This window comes from Helianthus annuus, chromosome 8 (assembly GCF_002127325.2).
Source record: "Helianthus annuus cultivar XRQ/B chromosome 8, HanXRQr2.0-SUNRISE, whole genome shotgun sequence".
NCBI classification, from domain to species: Eukaryota; Viridiplantae; Streptophyta; class Magnoliopsida; order Asterales; family Asteraceae; genus Helianthus; species Helianthus annuus.
The window spans coordinates 94,837,998-94,849,506 of NC_035440.2; the positions used below are offsets into that span (position 1 = coordinate 94,837,998).

General features: G+C 34.1%; 1 long non-coding RNA gene across 1 annotated transcript; it reads left to right on the forward strand.

The window, feature by feature from the left end:
* The first annotated feature begins 856 nt into the window (after positions 1-856).
* On the forward strand, positions 857-2,301 carry LOC110871362. The gene is made up of 3 exons (XR_002553677.1): positions 857-1,006; positions 1,494-1,547; positions 2,030-2,301. It is a non-coding gene; the product is annotated as an uncharacterized LOC110871362 (long non-coding RNA).
* Positions 2,302-11,509: the final 9,208 nt, after the last annotated feature.

The following is an 11,509-nucleotide window of genomic DNA, read 5'->3' on the forward strand; positions in this document are numbered from 1 at the left end:
TTACTATTCTATAAAGTTACCCCTACTTTAAACATTGGTCTACAAATTGAATAGCAACTAAGGAGAGTAAGTTTTATAATTAATAATATAGGGATAATGTAATAAAGTTTATATTTAAAAGCCAAACAAAAGAAACATTAAAACCCCTCAAGTAAGATTATAGATGAAAAAAATGGACAAATGTTTTCTACAAAACAAAATGAACTTTTATGAAATCAAACTTTTTTTGAACGCAAGAAACGACGTGTCAACCATCGTATCACCGGGTGCTGTGGTCAAGGTCGACTACTTGATCGTTGCCAGCCCCTTGGTTCTCTCAGATGCGCGGAAACCCGACCTCCACTCGCCCGAAGCCACGATAGTGGAATAATCAGTAACCGAGCCTCCCATCCAAGACGAACCGACGCCACTCATATTCGCCCTTCGCATAGATATTGCAGAAAATAATGAGGAGAGTGGGAGTCGAATCTGGGTCACAAGGAACACCAAGTCTTTTCCCCAACCACTACCTCATTGGCTTTATGAAATCAAACTGTTACGAGAAATTAGAGGTGCATAAACCGGGTTTTTTCAATACCACGTATACCGGGTATTGAAAGAACCGGTTCCGGTTCTTTGTATAAAAAATCGAGCTTTTTTACGTAACACCCTAAAAATTACCTTTAGACATACGAGCTAAATTAATTAAAAGTCTAACCTAGTAAATGTAAATGTTACAAAATACTAGATAGATAATGAGGAAAGCCTAAATTATGGGAAGTGTTTAAAATTAAACACTTAACAATCTTTAGGGGGGGGGGGGTAATGTGGAAAATTACAATTAAGAAAGGGGTAAAAGGGGTTCAACATAAAAACACACACCTTGGGCGTGTTTTTGGTCGAACAGAAGCAGGAGACACAAGGGTTATCCTTGTTCTTGCAAAACTCGTCAATTGACAAGGAATTTCAGTGTTAATCGGCTGTATGTTACCAGATTTTCGATTAACCTAACACCCTCTATAAAGTGGTAAGTTCAATTTGATGTTTTTGATGTATGGTAGGAAGTGGGTTATGACCCAATCTTGAAATTTTGCAAGAAATTGTATAGATTTGGGTTAGGACTTCTCTATAGAACAGGAATCATGTATGTTTATGTGTGAATTTGATTATATGAAAAGCTAATTGCGTAACCCATTGGTATGAATAATTAGAGATGTTGCAAGGTGGAAAAATTGGTAGGAATCATGTGTAGGTTTGACATGTAATGATGTTGTGGTACTTGAATCTTAAACAAATTAAGTAGGACAAGAGAATATTATTAATTTGATTGATTGTTGATGAACTTTGAAATGAGCTAGTAGGAATTATACTTTAAAAGCTTGTACTTAGTGTCCCACAAATGCGAAACCCGCCAAGTGTTTGATGAAATGCTTGAAAGAATAATTATGTGTAATTTGGAAAATAACGGAATGAAATTTGGGGTACTAAACGAATAAATGAATGTGTTGATATAGGCGTGAAGGAAGAAGGTTCAAATACTAAGAAATCGGAAGGCTCACAAGATCGAGGTATGTTCCGTTGCATACAAAACTTTACTTAAATTTTTGTTAATAATTACGAATCACAACCCTTGTTATAATGATTATGGTGGTTAGTAAGTAGATAACAAATCCCTTGCGGATTTGGTTATGTTAACGAAGGTTATAACAAGTTATGCAAACCGACCGGTTCGAGTTGAACAAGTCGAGTAAGAATAAGGTGCCATCCATTTATTATGGGTGGTCATGAATGTAATTACGAATGTATGATGTTCAATCCGTTATACGGATAGAACGAAAGATTTATGTTGAAAGCAAATAACCCGATGTTATCGGGTCGTAAGTGGTAAGCTTGAATCTCATTATGAGAGTATATGCCATACCCATTAGTTGGGTAATCGAATGCGTAAGAGAAATGAAAGTGTAAAAACGTATGGAACTAAAATGTTGGTATTGTAAGCGAAATAAGTATTATGACTAACTTTTTTTTAAAGCTTTGTTGTTGAATGTAGGTAAAATCCTCCACTTAGGCGATTGGACGGCTTAGAACGTGCACACTTGATCTACGCCCACTTCACGCTTCCGTCATAAGTTAATTTAATATGGTCTTAATTTTGGTCTTTTGTAATTCAACTTATATAGTCTTTTGATTTCCTTGTCGTTGGATGAAAACTTGGTAGTAGTAGTCTTGTTGTAAACAAAGCAAATATGTCCGTTTTGGGATTTTGTCAAGGATGTTGTATGTTGAAGTGTTTTACCATATAAAACAGGTGTCAATGGTCTATGTACGAATGGGTCATGCCGAAAATTTGAAAATTTTCACTACATGTTATACTCTTTTGAAAACGTAAAGTTAGGGGCGTAATATTTTAATACCCAGTTTCGGCTATGGAACCTATTCCGGGTATGGTCGGGTATCACTTATACCGGGTATTGAAAGAACCGGTTCCAGTTCGTAGCATAAAAAGCCATACCCGATGTACCTGGTTTTGGCTCGGGTATGGAACCGGGTGTTCGAATCATATACAAACTTCATTTTGTGTAAAAAAAAGTAAGAACCATTTACAACATGTCATGTGTCATCCCTTAAATTCATGTATAAAGGACATTTTTGTATTTTATTTTAAAGTTAGTTTCTAAAAATTCCTAAAACTAGTGGTATCAAATCCGCGCATTGCGCGGGATACCTTGTGCTACGCGGTGGGTCGGTATCGGTTCATTTGTTACGGTACCGACACTCGTTATAGCAACCAATAGAGAAAAAATAAAATAAAATCGTACGACATGACCCAAAATATACCAACGCGGCGAGAATTTTGTCGGCATCGGTTCATTTCGTTACAGATTTACAACACCAGAACTCGTTATAGCAATAAATAGAAGAAAAATTCATGATATGCCCAAAATACTAACACGTGTTTACTTCGATAGAAAACAAACATGAGTTATCAGAGAAAATTATATTATATAACATATATAAAAAACCCATTAAAGACAAAAAAAATTAGTCTTCATTTCACTTTGTCTATTAGTAGTAACTAAAATCGTGATATGACCCAAAAATATACCAACGCGGCGAGAATTTTATCGGCATCGGTTCGTCACAGATTTATAACACCGAAACTCGTTATAGCAATCAACAGAAGAAAAAAATTCATGATATACCCAAAAGTACCAACACGTGTTTACATCGATGGAAAACAAACACGAATTATCAGAGAAAATTATATAACATATATATATAAACCCTTTAAAAACAAAAAAAAAATACTATTCATTTCACTTTGTTTATTAATAGTATATTTAATTAATAGTATATTTAATATTTAATATTTAATAGTATTTAATAGTATATAATTTGTTTATTAATAGTATATAATTATGGAATAGTTTCAAATTCATGTGCTAATTATACAAATTTATGTGTTGCTTGTATATATGTGCTGGTTATAAATATATGTGTTGCTTATATAAATTATTTACTGGTTATAATCGTGTAAGTATGTGCTTGTTATAATTATATATGTAGGGGACCGCTAAAATGAAAACCACCTCCAGTTGTAAAAACCACAAGAACCACTTTCTGGCCATTAGATCAAGATGATCGATGGATAAGATTAAAAGTAATTAAAATTAATATTAAAAACTTTTTGTCTTATTATGTTTTTAATATTTTATTCTTAAAGGGTATATAAGTAAAATTGTTTTTTTTTCTTTTTATATATATTAATTTTAAATTACCTTTTTTGTCCTATTCATTAATTACTTTTTTGACTTAATTGTTTTTTATTTATAAACAGATTTTTTTTGTTAAAACAATTTTTTTGAAAATCAAATTTTTATTATAATTTTTTTAAGATTTGTTTAAAAAAAACGTTTTGAAGAGCCGTTTTTTTTACGCCCGGCTTTTTCAGGCGTCGTTTTTTTAAACGCGCCGTCATTTACGTTAAAAGCTTTACATTTTGCGTTACGCGCCGTCATTTACGTTAAAAAACTTTACATTTTGCGTTAAAAAAATTACGTTTTCCGTTTTACGTTAAAAAATTACATTTTCCGTTTTTTCGCCCGACTTTTTCACGCATCGTTTTTTAACGGGGTCGTTTTTTAACGCGTCGTTTTTACGCCGGGCTTTTTCAAGCGTCGTTTTTTTAACGCGCCGTTTTTACGCCGGGCTTTTTCAAGCGTCGTTTTTTTTAACGAGACGTTTTTTACGCGCCGTTTTTTCAAACATCGTTTTTTTTACGTTGTACGTTTTACGTTAAAACTTATAAGCTTTTACGTTTTACGTAAAACTTTTTACTTTTTACGTTTTACGTTTTACGTTAAAACTTTATACGTTTTACGTTAGAACTTTTTACGTTTTACATAAAATTTTTTACGATTTACGTTTTACGTTTTACGTTAAAAATTTTACATTTTTACGTTAAAAAGTTTACGTTAAACTTTTTACGTTTTATATTTTACGTAAAACTTTTTATGTTTTACGTTTTACGTAAAAAAATTTAAGTTTTACGTTTTACGTAAAACATTTTACGTTTTAGCTAAAAGTTTTTTTTACACAAAACGAACGCACCCAGCAAATCACTACTCGGTAGGTGTCTCAGATAGATTGCTATCATCATCGACGCCTCAAAAAAAATAAAAACCCAAACAAACAAAAATCAAAAGAACGAGTGGATTTCTCGAAAAACGATGTTTTGGCTCAGATTTTCCGATAATCAGAGGCTGCAAAAGTGGGGTTGCAGGTTCAAAAACCTACCCTCCACCGTCCTTGTCGCGCCATCGTCATCAAAATATACGTTTTATTTTATTTTTTTGCATCATCACCGCCCCATTTTCCAAACATATTCAAAGATTCAACAGATTCAAAAAGCACCAGATTAAACACTATCCAAAAATCACCAGATTCAACCATATTCAAAAAAACACCAGATTCAACCATATTCAAAACACTCAAAAGGCACCAGGATAAACAAGAACACAGGCAAACCCACAAAAGTCCACTGATCAAAAATCACCAAAGTCCACTGATCAAAAACACCATATAAAAACAAGAACACATGCAAAAAATCAAAGAAACCCAACCAAAAAATCAAACCATCAAACCCACATAGTTCATCAGACCCACATACCAAATCAAAATCCCCAACATATCAAAACAGAGATCAAAAAAATACCAGAGAAATCAACAAAACAGGCCAAAGGAACTCGTCGGGAGGAGACCAGGACCTCCGTCGCTCACGGCAGCGCTGCCGCCGGTCCACCACCCAACCGTCGAACCGCCACCACCAGTCTTGAACCAACTAAACCCATAACCTCCAAAGTCGACCAGAGCATAAACTCGTCGGGATAAGACCGGGACCTCCGCCGCTCACGGCGGCGCTGCCGCCGGCCCTTCACCAGCCAACAACCCACTGTTAGAACCACCGCTGAAACGACACCCAAAACTGACCGGAAATCTAGCTGGTCCACTGCCGGAGGTTTCATCAGCGGCTCCAATGTCGGAGGTTTCATCTCCGGTAGCCGCCGGTTTGCCGGCACCTCCTTTGTGGTTTCGCAGATCTTGAAACGAGAGGGGGAGAGTGAAACCAGATCTAATATGGAGACGAGAGAGGAGAGAGTAAATGTGAGATGAGAGAGGATAGAGTAAATGGAAATGTCAGTCATATTAAATAGAGAGAGAGAATAGACTAGACATTTAAGAGTAAATGACCAAATTACCCCTTTTCCTGATTGGTTGAGAGTGGTTCTCGCGGTTCTTACAACTGGAGGTGGTTTCTATTTTAGCGGCTCCCTATGTATGTATGTGCTAATTATATAAATTCATGTGTTGTTTATATATGTGTTGGTTATACTTATTAGCACAATTATAAAACACTATTTTGCAACTTTTTTTTTTAATAAAATGTCATTTAAAAAAAGTATAGCAATATTATACTCATATTAAAGATAAAAAATGTTTGATTTTATGGTACTGTTTTATAACAAAATACAAAAGTATATAAAAGTTATTTTAGTTTTAAAAACCGAGTGGAATAGTAGTTAATAGAAAATGAGAAAGTGACTAAAACACCCTTGAATCTCATTAAATAGTATAGTTATTGTTAGGTTTGATGTGTAGTCAATCTTAACCCTTAATTCAATTAATCAACGTTCAAGATCTGTTCTTATTGTTTTTAAATAAGACAAGGTTTGTATGGGATATTAACTCATGGAACCGGTTCTTCAAAAACCGGGTATTTTGGATTTTTAGGTATTGAAAAAACCCAGTCCGGGTACTAAAAGAAACCAGCTTCGAGGCAGCCTCAATTTGAGGTATTGTACGAATTTCCACCACGGTTGCATGTTCATACAAAAACCCTTTTTTATGGATAATGCACTTATATACTACCCAACTACCACTTATTTGTCTTTAGATCTAGCAATTCATGGTCAAGCTCCTCTGAATCGATGGTTAAACTTTTATTTTATGTTGTAAACAAAGCATGCTTCTAAAATGCTCAAACCATAAACAAAAAACATGGATGGAAATTGTGGATTTGATTTTAAGGTTAAAATTTAAAAACTTGGACATGTTTGTTATTTTGAGTTACCTCACAATAAACAAACAATACTACATCATAATAGATTCATAGCTTGATCCATCACAAATGGAAGGCATTAAATGAATACTTTAAAAAGAAAACTAAGATCAGCCACCCGCAACTGGCTGCAACAAATTAATGTGATAACTAAAAATCACAACATTTCATTATTAAACTATAAAAAGAAAAACATATAACCATTAACATGAACATGTATTTGGGTATTTGGAAACCCGGTTCCGGGTATCAAAAAACCGGGTACGGGTACAACCCGGTTCTAGGTATTTAAAAAAACCTGGGTACAAACGGGTACAAATCAGGTACGGTTTTTTACATAGAAAAATTTATACCCTATGCGTACCCGGTGGATAGGGTCGGGTACGGTTTCCGGGTACAAGAAAACTGGTTACCAGTTCCAGTTTTTTTACACCTCTATGAGAAATTAATTTTGTCATAATCTTTCAAACAAGAAAATTTTAGAATTTCGATTTCATTCGTTAAAAGGCAAGGGCAGATTTAAGACTGGGCCAAGGGGGGAAGGACAAGGACCCCACTCAACACCAACCCAACATGGTAAAAATTTATAAAGATTAGACCAAAAAGGATTAGGCCCACTTACCAGGCCCAGACGCCCAATTACTATTCTATTTTCCGTAAACTAATCCATCCAACTATCCAAACTCGATTCATATATTCTTGACTACTTATTCTTAAACAACGAACACCCCACTAAAATCCACCTGATGCTAGTTGTCTAAGAGGCCATTGGCAACCCTTAACTGCTAAGTCGTTGAATTTCAAATCAATATCACAGGTTAGAATTCGAAATCAAAAACCTTATCCGATTAAATTGTAGTTCGATCAAAATCGATTTGTTCAAAGCAGTTACATGACGAATGAATTATCTGATTAAGCTTTCGACTAAACTATTAAACTTCATTAGGTCATATCAAAACTTTCTGGGTGTCGCTTAGGATTAAATGTATATATACTTAAAAAAAGATAAATGAGATAAGAGTGTTAGCCGACCCCCATCTCCCTGGATAGGCCCGCCCCTAAATTCGAACTAACCTTTGCGTGACGAGCTAGCTAGTTTTTTAGAAAGATCAATATAGAAGAATGGATATTTAGTTTTAACATACTGGTTGGTTCATCACCATTCTTACCCGGATCATCAATTTGTCTTCTCACAACTTTTTCTAACAAGATGAAGATTCAATGACCAATATGGATAACTAAAACTGGGTCAACGCTGGAAATAATTCTAGCCAAATCAATGTCTTAGCTATTAATTTTTATTATATCGATTTTAAGAGTAATACACAAAGTAAAAGTTAATAAGAAATTTCACCACTAAAAACTGAAGCCTAAAAGTATTATGAAAAAAAGTTCATTACTTCAAGGAGATTTTAGACGGTTGGTTATAACTTATAATACATATCTTAATATTGATTTTGTGTTTTAATAAAATTTATTATAAGTTATTGCAAGGCACATTGTTACGGATCAAGTTGCTAAGAGAGTAGTGTGTGCCTTATGGGTGCTACATACACGAACTCTGGCATATAAACACGACACATTTAACATGGATATATTTAATTTTCAGACATCGTCTACTAGAGTATTAACGTTCATACTCAAAAATACAATATAAACTCAAAATTCAACATCCGCACAAAATACGTTCTCCAATAATTTCTTTTGAACAAGTACCAAAAGATAATAAAATGCGAGACAATGGGTCATAAAATTGTCGTATGACGGATCAAAGACTAACACTAGGAAGATTGTGAGTCAAGACAGAACTTAGGAGTTAGGAAAGGATCGAAGACTTACACTAGGAATTATAGTACCAATCTGAAATAGGGAAATTTGAAATTAGATTTTAGAGAATTTTCAAATTTGAAATTGTGCATACATGGCCACATGGGTGACCTTTGGGCTTAACTGAACCAAAAACGAGATTTCGGTAAGTGGGTTTTGTAAACTGATAGGTTTTGGTTAAGTGGTTATTGGCTTTGATTAGGTTCGGCTATGGGGTAATTAACTAAATAATGAATCCGGAACAGAAAACTTTAGACATAGGAAAATTGACCCTTAATAATGAGACCATCCGTAGTAGGGCGTTATTCTTAAAAAAAATTGAAAAAAAACGCCCGGAAACGCCCCCACCACCATTACATGGGGCGTTATTTAAAAAAAATCAAAAATTGTAGTTAGGCGTTTTAATAATAACGCTGAAATGAAAAGGGTTTGACCAATGGGAGTGTTTGCTTTTTCTTTTACATTAGTCCAAGGGTTTGACCAGCCAATCACCAAGTGTTTGCTTTTTTTTTTTGTTTAATAATTGGAAGGGGCATTATTAGGCATTTTTCCATTACGCCACTTTTGCAATAACGCCCCATGCTGACTGGGATGACACGTGTCGGATAATGCCCCATGGTGGGGGCATTATTTTTCTTAACCACTACGGGTGGTCTGAATTTTGGATTCAAAATTTGATTAAACACTTATTATATGCTACATATCTATTTTTAAAGGTGAATTTCTTTAATCTTGTTGTCCCTGAGACTTCAACCCAAGTATGGATGGCAAAAGTATCCGGGTCCGACGGGTATACCTGAAATCCGAAGCATTTGGGATGGGGATACCTGATACCCGACGGGTATTGGGCCGGGTATGAGATTGGAAAAAAATATTTCGCGGGTATGGAATGGGTATGGTATTAGATGATACTCGACCTGATTACCCGAAACTATATACCCATTTACCCGAAATATATACCCGAAAACTTTTAAGTTTTATAATATTTTCATTAACTATTGTTGGGTAATGTTTTATTCTAGTAGCTTTATTAACTAAAAAATAAACTTTTATTTTAGAATATACATTTTAATGACATTATTTATATTTATATGCTATTAAATACAAAAGTTTTGTTAAGATCAATATTATAATATATTTCCATTTTTAAATATATAAAATATTATTACTGTTTTGGTCAAAAATCAATCTAAAGATAATGTAATCAAATCTGTTTGTGAGGTAGAGCGCTTGTATGAATACAATGATTGCAAAACTTGAAATGTAGATGAAACACAAGGATTTGTACGAGGAAAAACCCTCGATTCTAATAAATTGCCAGCATAAAAACCTCGGGTGGTGAAAACTATCAGCCACCAAGTATATTAGCTAATAAAATCAAATACAACTTCGGAAATTGATCAAGCTTGGTACAATGATGAATGTGTGTTTGCCGAGAGTGTTAAGTTGTGTATGTTGAATGTGTTATGTGCGTATGTATGTGTATACGACTTGATCAATCACTTTTCAAAATAAAAATAATTAAAAAGTGCGATAATCTTGCTAGACACACGTCTTCTCCCCATAACCGTTGTGGAATAAGCACGTGCAGTCTTTTAACTACTTTTTAGCGAGATTCCAGGTTAAACTCAGTCCACTACTTAGTCCACCTGCATATAAACATAGAAAAATATCGAGAACAATTATTAGTAACCATAGTAAACATTAAGGATCCTTAATCCTCTAAGGTCTCGTAATACACATTAAGAATAATTGATTTAGAATATGCCTCAGGATATGAGATCCGTAACAAATAGAACTTAGGCTCTAACAATTACAGTGATATGTATGTTATTTATCATAATTTAATACATTATATAGATTTTAAAATATAAAATTATAAAGGAAAGAAACAAATATGTACACATGAAATTATCTCAACGGGTATACCCGATATCCGACGGGTAATGAGTCAGGTATGGGACAGGATTTTACGACCTGGTATGGGTATGAGATTTAGCCATACCCGATCCATTATCATCTCTAAACCACACTGGTATATGCTATACTACATATCTAAACCTGTTTTTATATGCTTTACCTTTAGCTAAATTCGATTTACCTTTTTTGTATCTTGTGGCAAGTTGGCAACAAAAAGAACTAAGATTTTAATAAGGTTATCGAGGCTGAATATGAGAACATTATTGAATGAAACAAGGGAATTTAAAAATATATATTGTGCCATTACCAACATGTTTAGTCAGTCTATGCGCCGGTTATCTAGCTTTTTTAAACCTACATATTAAACGTCAAATAACAAAATATTATCCATAAGGCTTAATTTCTTTTTCGTATGAGGTTGTGGTCCACGGTGGCAAAAGATGTTCCAAGTCTACGTGGTAGGGTTTGCAATTTATGTAAAGACAAAGACCATGCATTGGCTAATTATTATCCTCACATGCAACCTCTTCTACAAACGGCTACACTTATATAGTTAATATATATTATTTTCATTTAAGATTAAACTATTATTTTATATATTTAAAAAAAAATAATAGCATCTGAAGAAGCAAATACCCGTCACCAATCAGATAAGAGCACGTTCTTTGACAAAAATGTATTATGAACACCTTTAGACTAAACTGATATAGATCGATTTCTGTCAGAAAACTGTTAGCCTCGCCACTGGAAGGGAATTCTTGCTTTGACAATTTTCATATACGAGAATAAGTACCGAAATACAATAGGAATAACGGTGTGTAAGAGAGTGAATACCTTGATTACACGTCTTCACCTATATATATATATACTAGAAAATGTAGTATGTTGCCACTTGCCATCAAAGAATAGTGGACCCATATGAGATTAACCGTATTGACAGTAATGGCTGAAGATCTGATTGGTAGTCATAAACAACACTCGTCACAGTTTGCCACATAGATAAAACACAGCAGCTACATCTAAGTACCCAACATAATCTTGACCTGATGGGTTAGAATACCACGGGTTGAACCAACCTATAACTTTGCACCTAGTACCAACCACCATATCTCTTTGGTATCTAAATCTTTAAGAACCTTTTTATGATTATATATTTGTCATTTT